The sequence below is a fragment of the Clarias gariepinus genome, chromosome 9, assembly GCF_024256425.1.
Source record: "Clarias gariepinus isolate MV-2021 ecotype Netherlands chromosome 9, CGAR_prim_01v2, whole genome shotgun sequence".
NCBI lineage: Eukaryota > Metazoa > Chordata > Actinopteri > Siluriformes > Clariidae > Clarias > Clarias gariepinus.
In genome coordinates this window covers 24938306-24955470 of record NC_071108.1, presented here as the reverse complement: position 1 = coordinate 24955470, position 17165 = coordinate 24938306, and the positions used below count along the sequence as shown (strand labels likewise).

General features: G+C 36.2%; 1 protein-coding gene across 1 annotated transcript in view; it reads right to left on the bottom strand.

Moving 5' to 3' along the window:
- Positions 1-8102: 8102 nt before the first annotated feature.
- Positions 8103-17165, bottom strand: part of LOC128530278 (ERC protein 2) — a 243404-nt gene continuing 234341 nt past the window's right edge. Inside the window, exon 15 of the mRNA XM_053504121.1 lies at positions 8103-8245. The gene's annotated coding sequence lies outside the window, so the exon portion shown is untranslated. The remainder of the gene's footprint in view (positions 8246-17165) is intronic.

The window sequence follows — 17165 nt, the reverse complement described above, 5'->3', positions numbered from 1 at the left end:
GAAAGTAAAAAAAAAAAAAAAAAAGTTAACTCATATATGAATAAATATCTATATAAAAAAAATCCGAATAAATTACCAGGAATGCATTTAAAAGCATGCTACCGACCTGCTGAAATAATTAAACCTTAATACATTAGCTGAATTTTACAACCTGAGACATTCAGTCTAAAATTTTTTTATTAATTACCACCCAAATACCTTTTAGATGAAAAAGTTTTGAGGATTCTACATCGCTGCACATAAAAAAAAATCTACTGTACAAACAATTACTGATTCAGACACAGTAGATTCTTGGATAAATTGGTTTTCAACTGTTGGTCTTTGAGGATCATACTGTATATAGGATGGCCTTCATTTCCCCGATAAATAATTATTTTATTGTACAATATTGCATGAATGTATTGTGGTTAACATTCTGAAAACCTGTGTGCATGTTTGTTGGGAGGTTAAGATAACTTGCTGCATTTTTATTACTGACTGGCACAGGTACTGTATGTCCAGAATTCATCTATATAAGACACAATAGTTCTTTCAGAAAGTTAAAGACTGAGGTTTGCCAATACAGGATGTTATAGAAAAGCCCCATATGTGCCTTCATTTACAGTGTTTAATCAGCAAATGTCTGTTTGGAAGTGTTCATCTGTGAATTCACAATCTTTGTTTATAAAGAATGCAGGTTACTTGCTTCCTCAATGAGCTCCTTTGTGTTATGGTGTGTGAGATTGTTTAGATTGCTCCCAAGGGCTTTATTTTGTGTCTGTCATTGTCATTGTTTCATTAAGAGACTGAAAAGCTGATTCGTCTGGATGCACTGAGTCAAAACATGCTTCTTTTCATGCATTTATGTAGCATGATAGGATAAGGAAGTATGTCTGTCTATCAGGACAGTAAAAGAAAAAATGAGTAAAAGAAAAGGAGGGGGTGGTGGGGGCTTGCACTAGAGAGCGTCTGAGATACAGATATGGACATGTTGGGTGATTATACGATTAGTGTCTTTCACCATGAAAGGGGCAACACAATCACAAAGCCTTCCTCAGACAACCACAAATTGTGAACCACATCCTCCTTGCTCTCATTCATCACTTTACCTCGCTTTTACCCATTTATAGCATCAATTTTGCATCCTATGCATACAACCTCCTGAAGGTCTCTTCAGCAATGCCATCCAAATTTCTCAGCCTTTCCAAAGTGCACCACTTCTCCACTACACTGCTGAACACCATCTCACTCTTCTCAGCTCCTCACCCCCAAACTTGTGGGTGCAAAGTCAGGCAACATCTGGATGAGTTTATGAGAGAGAGAGAGAGAGTGAGAGAATTCTTTGAGAATGTACGTCACCTAGTAAAAAATTAATGCTTTTAATTATTCCTTTGTTGTTTGTTGATAGGATTAACAAAAAATTATTATTTTATGATTTAGTCTATATGAGCATCTTTCACTTGCTAATAAAACTAACTAATGCTATGTTTAACGCAAGTCTTTGGAGCTTAAGGCCACTTCCATCAGTCCAGAACCATATAATGATCCCTTCCGTGAGATCCTTCTTAGCCTTTCTAAGCAAAGATGTCTACATTGGATGGGTTGGATCATACACTGCGTGCAGCACTTTGTAGAATGCATGGGAATTTTTAGTATCTGTGTACCTCTGTGTTTGCTCATCTAGTGCTATCCACCATTTGTTTTGCATTACTCCCAGCTTATGCTGTGCAGTGCTGCTTGCATTCCTGTAGGCTGCTTTGGGTTCCCCGATCGTCTCGCTTGGCAAGGACTCTTTGGAGGCAGGAGTGTTTCTTTTGGAGAAAAGAACATTTTCAACATAATTTTCATTGAGTCTTCATTCTTCCTTATTGTACATCCTACTACTTGTCCTCTGGAGAATACTCTTCAGCTGTGCCACTGTCAGTGGAGTACTTCATGATGAAGCCCAAGCCTAAGAGTCTGGCTCTTCCCCTTTTCCACTAGTTAAAGCGTGTAACCAGCTCCATGTAGATAGAAGTTGCGCTTCACTGAGCGCTGTGATATCTATATCTAATTCATTGGCTACAAGAACTGTGCATCTCTGTGGTTGTTCATTGTTGACAGAATTTTGCACTGTATGAACATTTCAGCAGGGTACTTTCAGCATTGTTGTTTTCTCCTTCCTTCTTTCCTACTGTTTGGGTGAGATGCATTGACCATACCTGGCCAACCGGGTGATGATAAGACAATCATGGTCATTTGGACCACTTTTTCCAGCTCCCCTCCATTCAAAGCTAGCTGTGCTTCCCATAAATAGAACTGCTTGATCACTTAAGGTGCTGTTGAATATTGCTGTTGTCTCAAAGTTACCAACAAGAGACCTATAATTTTGAGCTGCCTACATGCAGAGATAAGACTGCAACTCACAATGATATCTTAAACCTTCCGTTTCATTTTTTCTATATTGCCCTAGGACTTTTTTTCCACATTTGCTCTACAGGTTTATAGTGAGGATAAGTGTGCACAGACGAACCCCACACCTCAGACCAGGTGACACTCCACAGTGGGACATTTGTGGTGACTGCAATTATGTAATCTTTTACACCAGACTTGTCCTCGTCTTAGACGGATTATCTGACAGAGCTAGCAATCTCCAACTGCCCAGATTTTGAGTCAGAGTTGTCCTTTTCCTACAGTGGCTGGCATCAAGTCACTCCCAGTCTGTCCACCCAGTTACTCAACTGGGCATCTGGTCGCACCAAAGCCTAGCAAGCACGGAGAAAACAGGGACACTAGGTAAAGTTGTTGCTATGAACACTGTGTGCATAGTGTTTACAAATGCACCCTGTGCATGGTGATTGCAAATAAAAAAAGACAATTTGGAACACCTAAAGAAGTCATTAATATGTTTGCAAACAGACAATTCTTCGTCTACTAAACAGGACAGACAAACTCTTGTGAAAATATAAGGTAGTATTATCCCTCGATAAGTAAGTCAAGACAACATGATTCATCAGATCAGGTCACCTTATTCCTTTGCACCATGGAAGTTCCAGTTCTGATGCTCACCCATTGTAAGCACTGTTGTGGTCAAGGACCTGTGCCTATGCAGCTCCATAAGCAGCATTATTTAATGCACTCTGAGTACTGACACCATTTTGTCATACTCAACATAATTTTTTTCACCAATCTGGGCTATTGTACCTGACCCATAATATCAGAGCAGACGGCCAGCCTTTGCCCCCATTCTCATCAATGAGCCTTGGGCGCCCATGACCCTTTTATCATTTCACCAATAGCTTTTTCCTTGGATCACTTTAGTTTTCTAGGTACTGTATGTGGCCATATTGTTTGCATATACTGTAGGATTCTGGTTGACAGTGAAATAAAACAGGGTGCAGACTGACCTCCATGCAAACCTATTATCCTGTGTGTAGATTTACATACATTGTGAAACGGTTTTTGCAAATTAGTATGTGAATCAGCAAAACACAAATAAGAAAGCAAGTGTGTTTCACTTTTTTCAACTTTTTTTGTGATCACTACAGCTTGTTGACTGGGTGATTTGCTTGCTTTCATCAAACAGACCTTGCACTGAGAACCATAATTATGTCATAATATGGCTAAAGTATTTCTGCCAAGTTTATTGGCAGCATAGCATATAAATAACCTATCAGCCTATCTGCTCTTGTTGATGAGAATGGTTAGTCAAGATCCTAACCTGGCTTCCAAGTAGCAAACATCACAGAAACTTCCCTTATGTCAACTACTGAGAAGTTCCTTGCTGGCAGCACTCTTAACAGTATTCGACAGTCAACAAAATGACTTGTGCCCACCCTCATGAGTCTTGGAATTTATGGCAAATAGGTTAACTCATCCGAAGGGATGGTCACATCAGGTGACAGGGGAATCCACATCTGTTTCATGCAGTCACCTTAGTGAAGTCTGACAAATTTCAGCACTGTGTCCTCATTTATTCACCATCAACCAGATAATCAGCGATGTCTTATCATGACATGGTTTTCATATTACTGCTATGCTGATGACAATCAACCCTCTCCCTTCTTCCCTCAGACACTCAAATCTTATGTACAGATGTCAGCCTGTCTGGCAAACATCTCACCAAGTATCATAGCTTATCAGCTGAAACTAAAGTCCAGCAAAATTAAAGTTCTGCATCCCCATAGATACATCCCCACTTCAAGATCTTACAATATCCCTGGATAATTCTCAGATCTCCTATTATTTTGATAGTCCTGGAAAATTTTTCTTATTTTCTCACATTACTGGCTCGGTGATGTAAGTTTTTCCTTTACTATATTTGAAGCATCTGTCCCATTCTTTTCACGGAGGCCACTCAGGTGGTTGTTCAGTTCCTTGCCATTTTAACACTAAAATACTGCTTATTGTTTCTGGTAGGACCGCCCCAACACCTGCAATTGATCAGAAATGCCGCTAGATGATTTATATATTCCCTGGAGAAAAAACACACTAATATTTCATTGAAACTCATTTAGCTTTGATTATGGTGTGCATTAGCTGTGGAATAGTTTCAACATCCTTCTAGTGTTGTCTTAATGTTTGGCAGTATATGTTGTAGAGATGACAGGAGAGTGGAACCACTCTGTAAAGTTTTCTCCAGCACACATCAAAGTCCGTAATGGAGTTTAGGACTCTGTGGTGGCCAATTCACGTGTAAAAATATTTTTACAGAAATAACGCTATTTTTTAAAATTATTTTAAATAAGAAATTATTTTGTTTATTTATTTAAACAATTTTGTGTTTTAATTTTAACACTTTACTAAATTCCTTGTGAACTGCCATAATGATACTGTCAAAATAGTGTGGAAGGAGACTACAAAGTGTTTCTGTTACTTCTGTAAGTCATTTTCGTTAAGGGAATATGACACAAATATGCCATGCAAATGTTATCTTTAGTGAGGGCTCAAGTCCTATATGATAGAGATGTCTGACCTGCTGCTTGCTGAGCATCATAAATGGTCTTTGCTGCATAAAGACAGATTAGCCCACTGAGTAAAAACAAAGTAAATACATCAGTGCAAGAGTGTCCCTTTCAGACAATTGCAAAGCAGCAATATAGTGTTTATTGTAAATCTTTACCACATTTTACAGACTGACTCCAGATGTACCAACTTGTTGGTGGCTGTTTTAAGGCATAATTAGGTCACATTCTGTGTGGAAAACTTAGAATATGTTGTACACAAAACTGCTGTACAAGTCTTAACTTGTGATTTAAGCACTGTACATGCCGAACCATGCACAATGCACTTCTCCCCTTATGAATATGCATTTGAGCAAAGATAACACAAACAACTAAAAATAAACGGTATGTGACTGTGGTTATTCTGTTTCTTGTACTAAATGTAGATTAATTAGTAGAGATCGGTCTTGCAGATTTGTGTGCCCCTCAGAAATAAGCTTGAAATTAACATCTGCTTCTTGGCATAAACAGTGCTGGCAGGCATGTGGTTTTCCTGCAGAATTGGAAACTTAGGTGTGTGACTTTTAATTAGTTATTTTTATAAAATTTATTATTATTATTATTATTACTACTACTACTACTACTAATAATAATAATAATAGTACTACTACTGCTACTACTAAAAATAACATTAATAAATAAATGAATGAATTGATAAAAATAAAAAAATCTAATGGTAAAAAAAAAGATACAAAAAATGTATTTCACCAAGGTCTTAGAATGGTCTATCACCACATATTATATGATCACTAAATTAATTAATTAATTAATTAAATTTAGGCAAATGCTATGGTCAGTGGTAAGGCCAGAAAGGAAGAACAGAGAGTTGATCTGGGTAAAACGGGATGAGCACAGGATAAAAAAGAAATCTTAAATTGTCAGCAGTTGTGCAAAAGAACTTAAATGAGTGCCAAAAGTAGCCACTGTGGTAAACTTTATTGTTAAAAATATTTATTCTTGTGAAATTTTTCAAAATTGTAAATTGTTTACACACGCGTGTGCATGCACGCAGCAGGTTGAAAAACATGCATTTCAGGAACTTTACTAATATATCAACTAAACATGAACACAACAAAAGACCGCTGCACATACAAAATGCACAAATTTGTGCTTAACATCACGGATATAATAAAATCATATATATATATCACATATAATATTAATATTATTTTATAATATAAAATAAATTATAAAATAATATTTTATGATATATAACATAAAATATTATTTTATAATATATTTTATTTTATAATATAACATTATATCATAAAATAAAACACAAAGGCCTGCAGAAAAAGGGTGATAAAGTAAAGCTGTTCATTCTACTGTATTTTGTGCTGTTGACATTACACTCAACAATAATTTAATTAAAATTAAAGTATTAAAGTAAAAGTTGCGATAGCCACACAGCCAGCTTATGTAAAATGACATCTCAAATTTTGAGCCCAATCAATTATGCTACAACATAAAAAACACCCCTCCCATTGTAAAGTTCCGGCAGTTACATGAGCAAAGATGAGGTTTGTAGAAATATCAGGTTAACCTATTTTTTTATGTAAATATTTCCAATACGCTATGAAATTAAAATGCAAGGAAACATCTAACCAACCGAATTAATACAAAATTGTATCTCACATCTCAAATACAAATAGCCTATTTAAACTAAGATTTCTATAAATTTGTTACGCAATGCATTACTAAAGTCTGTTGCATATTTATTATGATTAATATTTAAATGCAGTGACAATTTTAAATATTTTATTTTATTTTAATTCAGGATTCGAACAGATGAAATATTCAGAATTGCCCAGTGGATAATTAAATTATTTAATTCACAAAACTAGAGCAAAGGCCTTCAGATTTCACCAGATATAAATAAAATCAAAATGTAACTCTAATTTCTGTGATTAAAGAGGCCGTGTACACAAACAGCCATTATGTTTAATGTTTTTTCCCCATAACAGTTAAATTAGACTTTTTTTTCTGCATTGTACCATGCATTCATTAACCACTACAGTTCTGTGTATCAGCTTTTAAATATTATCGAGTCTGATCTGTACTCTGACAGTGCATTTAAGAGTCAGGGGAAAAGGCACTATATGGCATTTGATTCAAAGAAAGTAAACTCTTTAATGAAGAAATAGGTTTTGTGAAGAGTGTTAACAACAGTGAGGTTAAATGCCTAGCTGTTAGTGTGCTCCTGGTTAGGTGAATTTTCAAAAATTTTCCTAGTAGCTCACTCTGTTTTACAATGTGCAAATGGCAGTAGTTATTATATTTTGTACAACACAATATTAAATAAATCATATAATCATTTACATCCTTTGTAGCTAGTGAGAGATCCAGTTCGGCCATGAACCCATATGACTAATCACACCAATGTACTATATCAAAAATAGTTTCCTGTAGAGACTGTTATTGATATTACAGACAGTGAGTTAGTAATCCCTTACCTTCATTATAAAGTAGTAATATTTTACTTGACAGGTCTTTCAAAAGCACACAACATTTAAATGTCAAAGGGAACTACACATGTAAACACTAACATGTTAAAAACAAAAATGGATGAGATGTTACAACATATGTGGTAGAGTGAGTTTCAGTCTGTTAAAGAAGAAGAACAAACTGAATTTACTGAAAATTCTGATTTGGGTGGAGCAAGCTGAAAAAAAGTGCATAAACATTTGACCCATAAAATTTTGCTGCTCTTTGTTACATCACCATGAATCACTAGATGAATCACCACTTTATCTTTATTTAATTAGAGACATCAAAGAAAATAATGATAAGAATCTTGAATAAACATGCTATCATCAACAAATACTTCTATAGAATATTGTAATGAAACAGAATATTGTATTAGACATTATGTACCATTTAATAATACAGCTGAACAGTTTCTCATTAAAAATCCCATAAGGCAGGCAAAACCAAAATAACGCCATTTAAAAAAGAGACTATGATTACATCCAGATTATTATAAAAAAAATTATACTCACAACACCATTCATAATAAAGCATTACCTAATGATATAATGATAGTAGCGCAGGAGGGGGAAGGGTGGTTATGGATAAAAATTCATAGAGATGAACCAAAGTTTTGTGGTTGAGTCATCATGTAAAGTGAGAGTAGCTTGAATAAATTGTAGTGATGGTGCTGACAGGGTCCAATTCACAGTACAACTAGTGATGAGCTTCAGAGAGGAAGAATAAGAGGAGCAACTGATGAGAAGAACAGCAGATGTCAGTGATTAGATTTTCCCACATTCCTTGCAAATAGAGACCTGGAAATGTGTCAAAGAAAGAGAGCAAAATAAGACATTATAGAGTTTAGAGGCAGAAGCAGACAATGCTAGACACTCAACTAATTAATATAAGTAGATTCAACTCGAACAAATCATTGAGAGTTTTGAAAGTACACTTATAAATGCGCGCGCACACACACACACACACACACACACACAGCCTAACAACCTCAAGCAGGAAATGTTTATCACCCCACTTCCAAACATGGAAAAAGCACAACAGCTTTTGTTCTACTACAACCAGACAGAACCCCCCCCCCCCCCAACCCCACCTTTTTTTTCTGCATTCCAAATACACCTACATCCACACCCACTCCCTCAACTTTACAAATCTTACAACACCCATAACAGCCCTTGTTCCTCTCCCCCATCCTGTACCCCTCAGGCTGGTCTCTCATTAGCACAGGGGCAATGTACAGTCTCTCAAGCTCTGCTCTGGGCTAGAAAAAGGGAGGAAGCCTGCTTAGTAGCAGCCATAAAAGCCATGCTGCAAGGTGACATGTTGAGGCAGGAGGGTAGATGACAGCCCATGTGCTGCCCAAATGTTTACTAAGGAAGGTTACAAAAGATGTGGGTGACCCCAAAACATTTTTTGCAAGTGTTCTGGTGCTTGGTGTCAAGTCAATGGCCGATACTGCCCTTTTGCCACTACAGCACCTGTGCCAGGTCTGGACTAATTAGAGAGATCCGGAAGGAGGTTAAGTGCGTGCAAGCAAGTTTTGTATCTCCAGCCGTGAATGTGGAATTAAGTTGCGGTCTCAGCAGGAAGCAGCATTCCAACAAGCAAGCTCTGCTAGGCTAATTATCTATCTTTTCCTTCTCTCTTCATATAAATAGCTCTTTCTATATCATTAACATGTCTTCCTTCATGTCTTTTTTCATTGCTCTTCATTCAGCCCTTCTCATTGTTCCTCACTGACATCAAGGTTATTGCAACACTTACATTCAAAAAGCCTTAAAATTTTTGTGGAATATATCCATTTAAGGTGAAGGTGCCTTATTTGAATTATTTGCTATACATCATTATAATCAGGTGTACAGTGCATTTTTACGCAAGCCTTATGGGGAAATACTGGGTCTGCTCTTTAAAAACTTGTTACAAAGACACCAGCCAATCAAATTCAATCAATCAAAGTAACATGAAGTGCAACAAATACTGTATAGTTATATTAACATAGCCCTTAAACATACATTGATTTTACACATAAATAGATAATAGTGCAATAGCACTGATACCACCTTAGTGACTTGTTTTAGTTAAAACAAGAAAACAACATTTATAAGTTTAATGGTAGTTGACATGTTAAAATATAATATTTAAAGTATTATTAAAGGTTTATACAAGAAACTATGAATACTGTACATGGATAATGCTGACAGGATTATACATTTCATTGCATTTCTATAATAATAATAATACTAATAATACAATTATTATTATTATTACTATTATTATTAATAATAATAATAATAATAATAATAATAACATACAGTAGTCTTATTTAAAAGTTATCATGGTCTTGACTGTGTGTGTTCAAGTTTTCTATAACAGATGCACGAATCTACTTAGTTGATACATTATCTGAAGCTTCTGCTACACAATATTTTGGTGTCAGAAACCTTGAAAGGCTTCACACTTTGAACAAGTTGGAAGGTAACAGAACTAGCAGAAATGTCTGAGCTTTAGGGATAGGTGAAATCTGTGTGACAGCAGTTAGGCTGCATTGAGGAAGATGTTACAGACAAACTCAAAATATTCAGTAGCCAAATAAAAATTTTAGGAGTCGAAATACACAGAACCTTTTCACAACATAACCAGGTGAACTCATGTGATTTAAGGTTGGCTGTGCTTCTAGCATTACTGTATGTGACAATGATGACTGAACACTGTCTGGCTGGGATGAATTTACTTAGAATTTTCACTGGTCACCTCAGTATCTGTATCAAGGGAAGTCTGGGGGTGAAAAAAAGTCCCTGTCTGATTTGACTAGTTAGCCAGCTAAGCTAACTAAAAACACACATGTTAGCATAGCACTAGGTAGGTTTCTAAAGTAAATGAATGGGAAAAAATTCACATTCAACACTGATAAAAAAAAAAAATGCTACCAAATTAAGTGTGAAATAATATTTTTCTGTTTGGCAGTTTTCTTCTCCAACTGCTTATTGGTGTGTCCCTCCAAGCATATCCACTGTGGGCAGAGCATGAGAGTACCGGCGCGAACATGATGATACAGAAGGGTTCGATTCAATGATGACCGTCTGTGAAGCAATCAGGAATTTTTTTTTGTAGGTGCCAACTGCCACTGGTGACTCTCTAAATAAAAACAAGTTGTAAAATTAAAACATTAAGCCAACTGGTGACCATTCCAGTCAGCAACTGGAGCCAAAGACCCAAATTCTGATAAACTGAACTAAATTAAACTATGAAATTATGCTGTCTGTAAATAAAAAAAAAATGGCACTGCAGGTGAAGGTGTCAAAGGAGGAAAAGGCATGCAGGAATATCAAGAACATATTATTGTGTGTAAGGCTCATGTAAGCAGACATATTCAGAAATCTGAAAGTGTGTGAGTGAGTGTCAGAAATATCACTTAATAAATAGACTGTTCTGAAATGTTTGGAGAATTTCTCTTACCCTACACTGTCCAGCCTGGACACAATAACTGTTGCACACATTAAGATTTTATTCAACTGCCTTTACCTATGTGGCCAATTTATTGTGCATGTAAATTCTCTTATTTTCACTATTAAACAAAGATGTGATTTTTACTGTTAATTTATATTTTTTACGATGCAACTTCATCTATATTTATATTTTGACATTTTTTCCATAAAGTTGAGGATTCACCACTATCCCTTCAAGTTTTAATTGTGTTTTGGGTGGTTCTTCGGACCAGGTAACACGAAAAAACAATGCACAACATAAAAAAATACTCCATAGGCCACACTGTGGTGTATTGTGTCCAATGGAGTGAAATTGAAGTCTGATGGCCATAACACCATATTGCTTCAGGCATGGACAGAAGGCCCAGCAGGAAGGGGAGCTGTGTGCTGTCTGCTGGATGTGGGCTGTCATAACAATTTTATTCATGAAAGCATAGTTATGGCACTTAAACTGCCTGTGGTAATGCAAGAGACGCTGCGTCTCCATACCTTTGGATCTGCTGCTCGCAGTGACACAAAACACAATGCTGGGAAGGGAGTGCTTGCGAGGTGAACCCATTTAAAAAAGGTTCAAGAGAAAATGTCTGCAACTTTCAATTGAAAGGTGCTAATGACCCAGATTTGTCAGTATTAGTAGAATCAGACTTTTACAGAAGTAAAAGTAGTCCCTCTTAAGGGTTGGATTACAGAATCTAATTCTGAAAGAAATGTTGCCATTAAAAGCAGATTTGGATGAGCTGTACAAGGACCTACTGGGGAAATAAAGCAAATAAAAAAAGCATAATTTTTATGTTTTTAAATTAAACAGCTTTGAAAAAATTGTAAATATCAAGGATGGATGTTATCATTTGAAGTACCATGGTGACCTGACAAACCAGATGCTACAGACTACCAGACAAACAGAGTTGCTAAGAAAACGGAAGTCAGGGCTGTAAAGTATTTTCTGTTGCATCATACTTACCTTCAAGAGTGCTGCATCATCATATAAGGATGGTTGCTCATCCCTCAATGACTGTCTCATAACTAAATCCAATCTGAATCTGTTAGATGTGTTGACTGAATTTAGACCACACCAGATACAGTAGTATTCACAGATATTACTAAGGTTTTTAATAGATAGATTTAGCATATAGAGATGCTGTTAGGGTTCTGTGGCCACATACTGTAAGTCCCTAACTAAAGCTAGAATGACTACAAATTATCAGAATGACTAAATTGGCATTTGGAGTTTTACCAAGCTTGATTCTGTTCCCTGCCACTATAAGAAAACACACTGAGGGTACAAAACAGATTAGACTATGGCTGTGAAGTCACTGAAAGATTCTACCTAGATCTTTTTTTTTGCAAGCCGGAGAGACCTATTTGGTCACCACAACACCAAAACAGATTCTGTCCCATGGCAGTATGAACATCAAAATGATCTCTCAGCTGCCATGTGAGCAAATTGGGCAGAAAGTGAAATGGAAATTAAGTGCATGACAAAAATTGACACTAATGCAAGCGTACTCAAGATATCCTGGATACTTTAGTCTCTTACAGATGTAACAATGGGGGTAATGAATGCTTGACCAGATTTCTGTTGTTTAGGGTCCTGTACCTCTATCTCACTTGCAATAAGTATCCTCACTCAAGCATGTATCACTCTTTCATGATAGTGCTGGCCTATTAACCCTAAGCATCTTTGTTTTGTGAGTAACACCCATGGGTGCTGCTCTCTCAACCTGATGTCAGAATGCTTAAGCACTTAAAATACCCCATTCCCCAGCCAATTAAAAGCAGACTCCACAGTAGCTTAGTGAACTAGCAAAATTAAGAAATTGGCAACAAAATTAACACTTTTGCTTCTAAATAAACTTTAAATTATGTGTGCCAATTAGCAAATTGAAACAAAATTTTGCCAAAACATTTTTTTTTCAAATATATTATTATTTTTGTCTCTGTGATAAGAGGCAAGTAAATACACTTATGATATAGCCGTTTCTCTATGCAAACATATGATTCTACACAGTAAGTATATTTTCTCTGTCCGTGCTCATCTGCCTAAATGCATCTTTGTATGCAGTAGCTAACATCTTTTAACTAAAATACTTATTTGTAGTTTTAATTGGACTGCAGTGATATCTGTGGACCATTCATGTTAAAAAAAATGTTGATTATCAGTCTTGAGAAGCATAATGTTCATGTGGAGAGCTTGTCATGGTCGGGGAAAAAAAAACTTTAGTTTTCGTTTCAGGACATGTCTACTATAGCCCCATGGCATTTGTTTTGAGTTTCAAATATTTGGCATTATTGCACAATATAATTATCCATATTACTATCATAAAATAGTATGTCTGTTCTTCCTCTTCTAAAAAAAAAAAACTGTAAAGTAGAACTGTTCTTCCTCTTTGCTGCTTCTCAATCCAACACCCCTCCTCTCCTTACATTCTGGTGATGTGTTTAAAAAAAGATGAAATATGCCGGGCTGTGTCAAGGCGCCCCCGTGACTGTGCAAACCACTTTCAAAATAACCAGCCGTCCTCGATGGCCTTTCAAAACCCATCAGATTCCTTTACATGACAAAAAGAAGGGATGAAATAAACAAATCTTTCTGTTTATTCATTTTCTGTTTTTCTCTTTCTTTTTTCCAGCTTTGATGGTGAGACAGAAATAAAGAACTCAAGAAAAAGAAAAGACCCTGTAGAGGGCCATTTCACATTCCAAGAGTAGCTCTGTGATTGGTCACAGCCTGGCCCATCTAGAATCATCCATTACACATAAATAAACAAACAACCTAAAAGTAATTAAATATAGGTGCCATCATTTGTTATGCAACTGCTGGAGAAAAAGGCAAAGGGAGGAAAGGGAATTTGTAGTGAACTTTTTTTCCCCAGGTTTCTCAGTTACTCTGTCTGCGTGTCCAGACAGTCTAAATTAATGATTTAGGGGAACAAGAATCAACAAATAAGTCTGAAGTCTCGTAATAAAGAAAAAGGGCCTTGACTTGGGTACATCTGATGGATCTGAGCCATTTGAGATCCTTTCAGCACCTAGGCAAAACAAGACCTGCACTAGCCCCAGCTTTAGGCATCCTACAGGGGGTAGGGGAATCATGAACACACACACACACACACACACATATATATATATATATATATATATGTTCTAGAATATGTGTACTTACATGAGTTGATGTTTTGTTGATACGCATGTACAGTATCTAATTTCCCTTTTTGACACGTGTAGAAAACTTTTTTTGTTTGTGAATTTGCTTGATCATAATTAGCTTTGTACAAATTATTAAAAATACTGCATCCACCATACAATTTTCATCCCAGTAGTTTTTTTTTTTGTTGTTGTTCATTGGGGTGTTTCAATATGAGTTCCATATTTAGGAAGATTGAATTATTTTACAATTATTAAGAAGGGGAAATCCATGTAGTGATTGAAAGTGAATGTAACACTAAAGTCCATCCTGCATACTATGTACTCTGAATATTTGAATATCCACTGGAAGTACTTACTATGTGATTTGAATTCTAAACCTCTAAATGCCCATCAAAGCCTTTACTTACTATATATGTGGCAAAATGCTAGAATTTGTTATTATGTAGAGTAATCATGGTAAGAAACAAATATGCAGGGAGAAGGAGATTTAAATATGAAAGCATTTCACATTAACAGGGTTGAATTTGTGTGCTAGCAGTAGAGATCAGCTTTATAATGAATAGCTTTATATGTTACTAGATATCAGTTTCCATTTCCAAATTCAGGTTCCAACTTCAAAGACAAGACTGACTAAGAGTAAAATGCTCTGAACAGTAATTTGCTCAGTCTTCACACAGTGCTATAGAAATGATGCTATAAAGAAGCAGAGATAACAAGATAGCTAACCAATAGCATCTACAATTTAAACTTTATTCATCTTAGCAAGCCACTCAAGAAACAACAAGAACAAAAAAAAACCTACCGATTGTTAATGACAATGTGGCCTGATATGAGTGTGTAGTGTCAGGAGTCCTAAACAAGTGTTTCTGTGACAGTGCTATCTGGGAGCAAGCAGTTTCCTCTTGGTCTTGGTAATTAGTGCATACTCTGTAGGGAGGATCCAGTTTGCCAGGTTTCAAGGTGTTAATAACAGACTGCAAGGCCTCCTCAATAACACCTGTGCAGAGACTGGTTTCCTCTTTTTCCACCAACCTCATGCGTTCCCACCTTGTCTCACTTGTCTAGGCAAAGCATGCCTCCACTCCTTTCTGGAACTTATTTTCCTGCTATTTCCATCGCTTTCTGGGAGTTTAGTTTAACAGCTTTTCCTTCCATTCTCAGCCTCTGTCATTTTACCTTTTCTCACACTTTGTATTATATATTCTAAGTTTACTATTAATTATACACTGCCTGGACAAAAAGAGGTCGCACACTATACTATTTTTATTCTACTGCCTTTAGCTTTGATAAGCACTTTTTCACAATTTGAATTATGAAATGTGGTTGTGCAAAAAAACATAAATGTAATCCCCTTGTCATTCAGGAAATACAGATAATCAGCTGATTAAATTTTTTGCCTCATAACATGAGCCTAGACTTAACCAATGAACATGATCCCAGCTTATAACACTTCTTTCAGAGGGTTTCACAGTGAGCCCTATGCATGTTGGGTGTGTTGCTTTCACATTTTAAGAGAATTCTTTAGCTTCAAAGCTTCATCTGTCCACAATGCCTGATTCCTTCCTTCCACACTCATATCTCATCAACTGCCAATTTAATAAAAAATCACAATCTCCTTATGGGTTTAAAATATAATTTTTCAACTTCAATAAATTCTTTGGTTAAAAGGTTGAAAATATGTTGTTTTTGACAGCACTTATTGACATATTTCTTCCATATTTGTTGAATTACTTATCTACACCCATACCTTACCCCACAAACTGCTGCCATTATTAAACTAATTAAACTAGATAACATGATGATCAAAGTTTTAAATTTTATATTTAACTGTAGATGGAAGGTTTTTCAAGTCACATAAAAAAAAAGATGTTCTATTCTTACCTGCTGCTCATTAGACCTACTCCCATGTGACTTGAAAAGCCTTCAATTGTCAAAGAATTAACAGATAAATGTTTGACATTATTGGCCCCCACACAGTTTATTCCCTTGTCCAGCCTTATAGGTGTGTTGTTTATATTGCTAATCAATGTAAGTTTAAAGTTATATGCTGTTTTCTGGTTACATTTTCCTGATTGTACCTGTACATAGAAAAAGGTTTATAGGGTAAAAAGAGTGTGTGATCGAGAAGACTCATTTGAGTACTGATTCTGAACAAGCCAAATATGTGTTAAACATCTATGGGGGCTGAGCCCCCCTTAACTGAAAATCCTAGAAACGCCCCTGCTGTATAATGGACATAATTGTGATTTTTTTTTACAGCAATGAGCATGATGATGAGGACGACCCTGGACTAAGCGGTTCAGATAATGGATGGATGGATGGATGGATGGATGGATGTGATTTCCATTCATAATTTTTTCTAACCACGTTTCTTCCAAACAATTGATGGTTCATCACTATCTTTCTAGGTTTTAATTATGCGTTGGACAGTTCTTAACCCAATTACGTAATATAAAATATCCTTACTTGTTTGCTTTTTAAAATATTTGATAATAATTAATCAATCTATCTTTGCAAGGTATTTAAATAATTTTACTTGTTTTTATATACATTCATATATCACAGCGCTAATGAACTCTCTAGAGCTGGATAATCTTATCCATCCGTCTATCCATCCATCTATCTAACTAACTAACAACTAACTAAATAACTAAATAACTGAATATTTAGTAAAATAAAATAAATAGGACCCTCTCAAAACTGTTTCCACAAAGTCTGGAGCATGAAATTGTCCAAAATGTCTTGGTATGCTGAAACATTAAAAGTTCCTTTTACTGCAATGAAGGGGCTGAGCCCAACTCCAGAAAAACAACCCAACATCACAACCCCCCACCTCCACCAAACTTTACACTTGGTACAATGCAGTCAGACAAGTAACATTCTCTTGGCAACCTCTGGCTGATCAGACTCGTAAATTGGATTGACAGACAGAGAAGCATGATTCGTCACTCCAGAGAACACGTCTCCACTGCTCTAGAGTCTAGTAGTGGCGTGCTTTACACCACTGTATCTGACTCTTTGCATTGCACTCGTTGATGTAAGCCTTGGATGCAGCTGCTCGGCCATGGAACCCCAGTCCATGAACCTC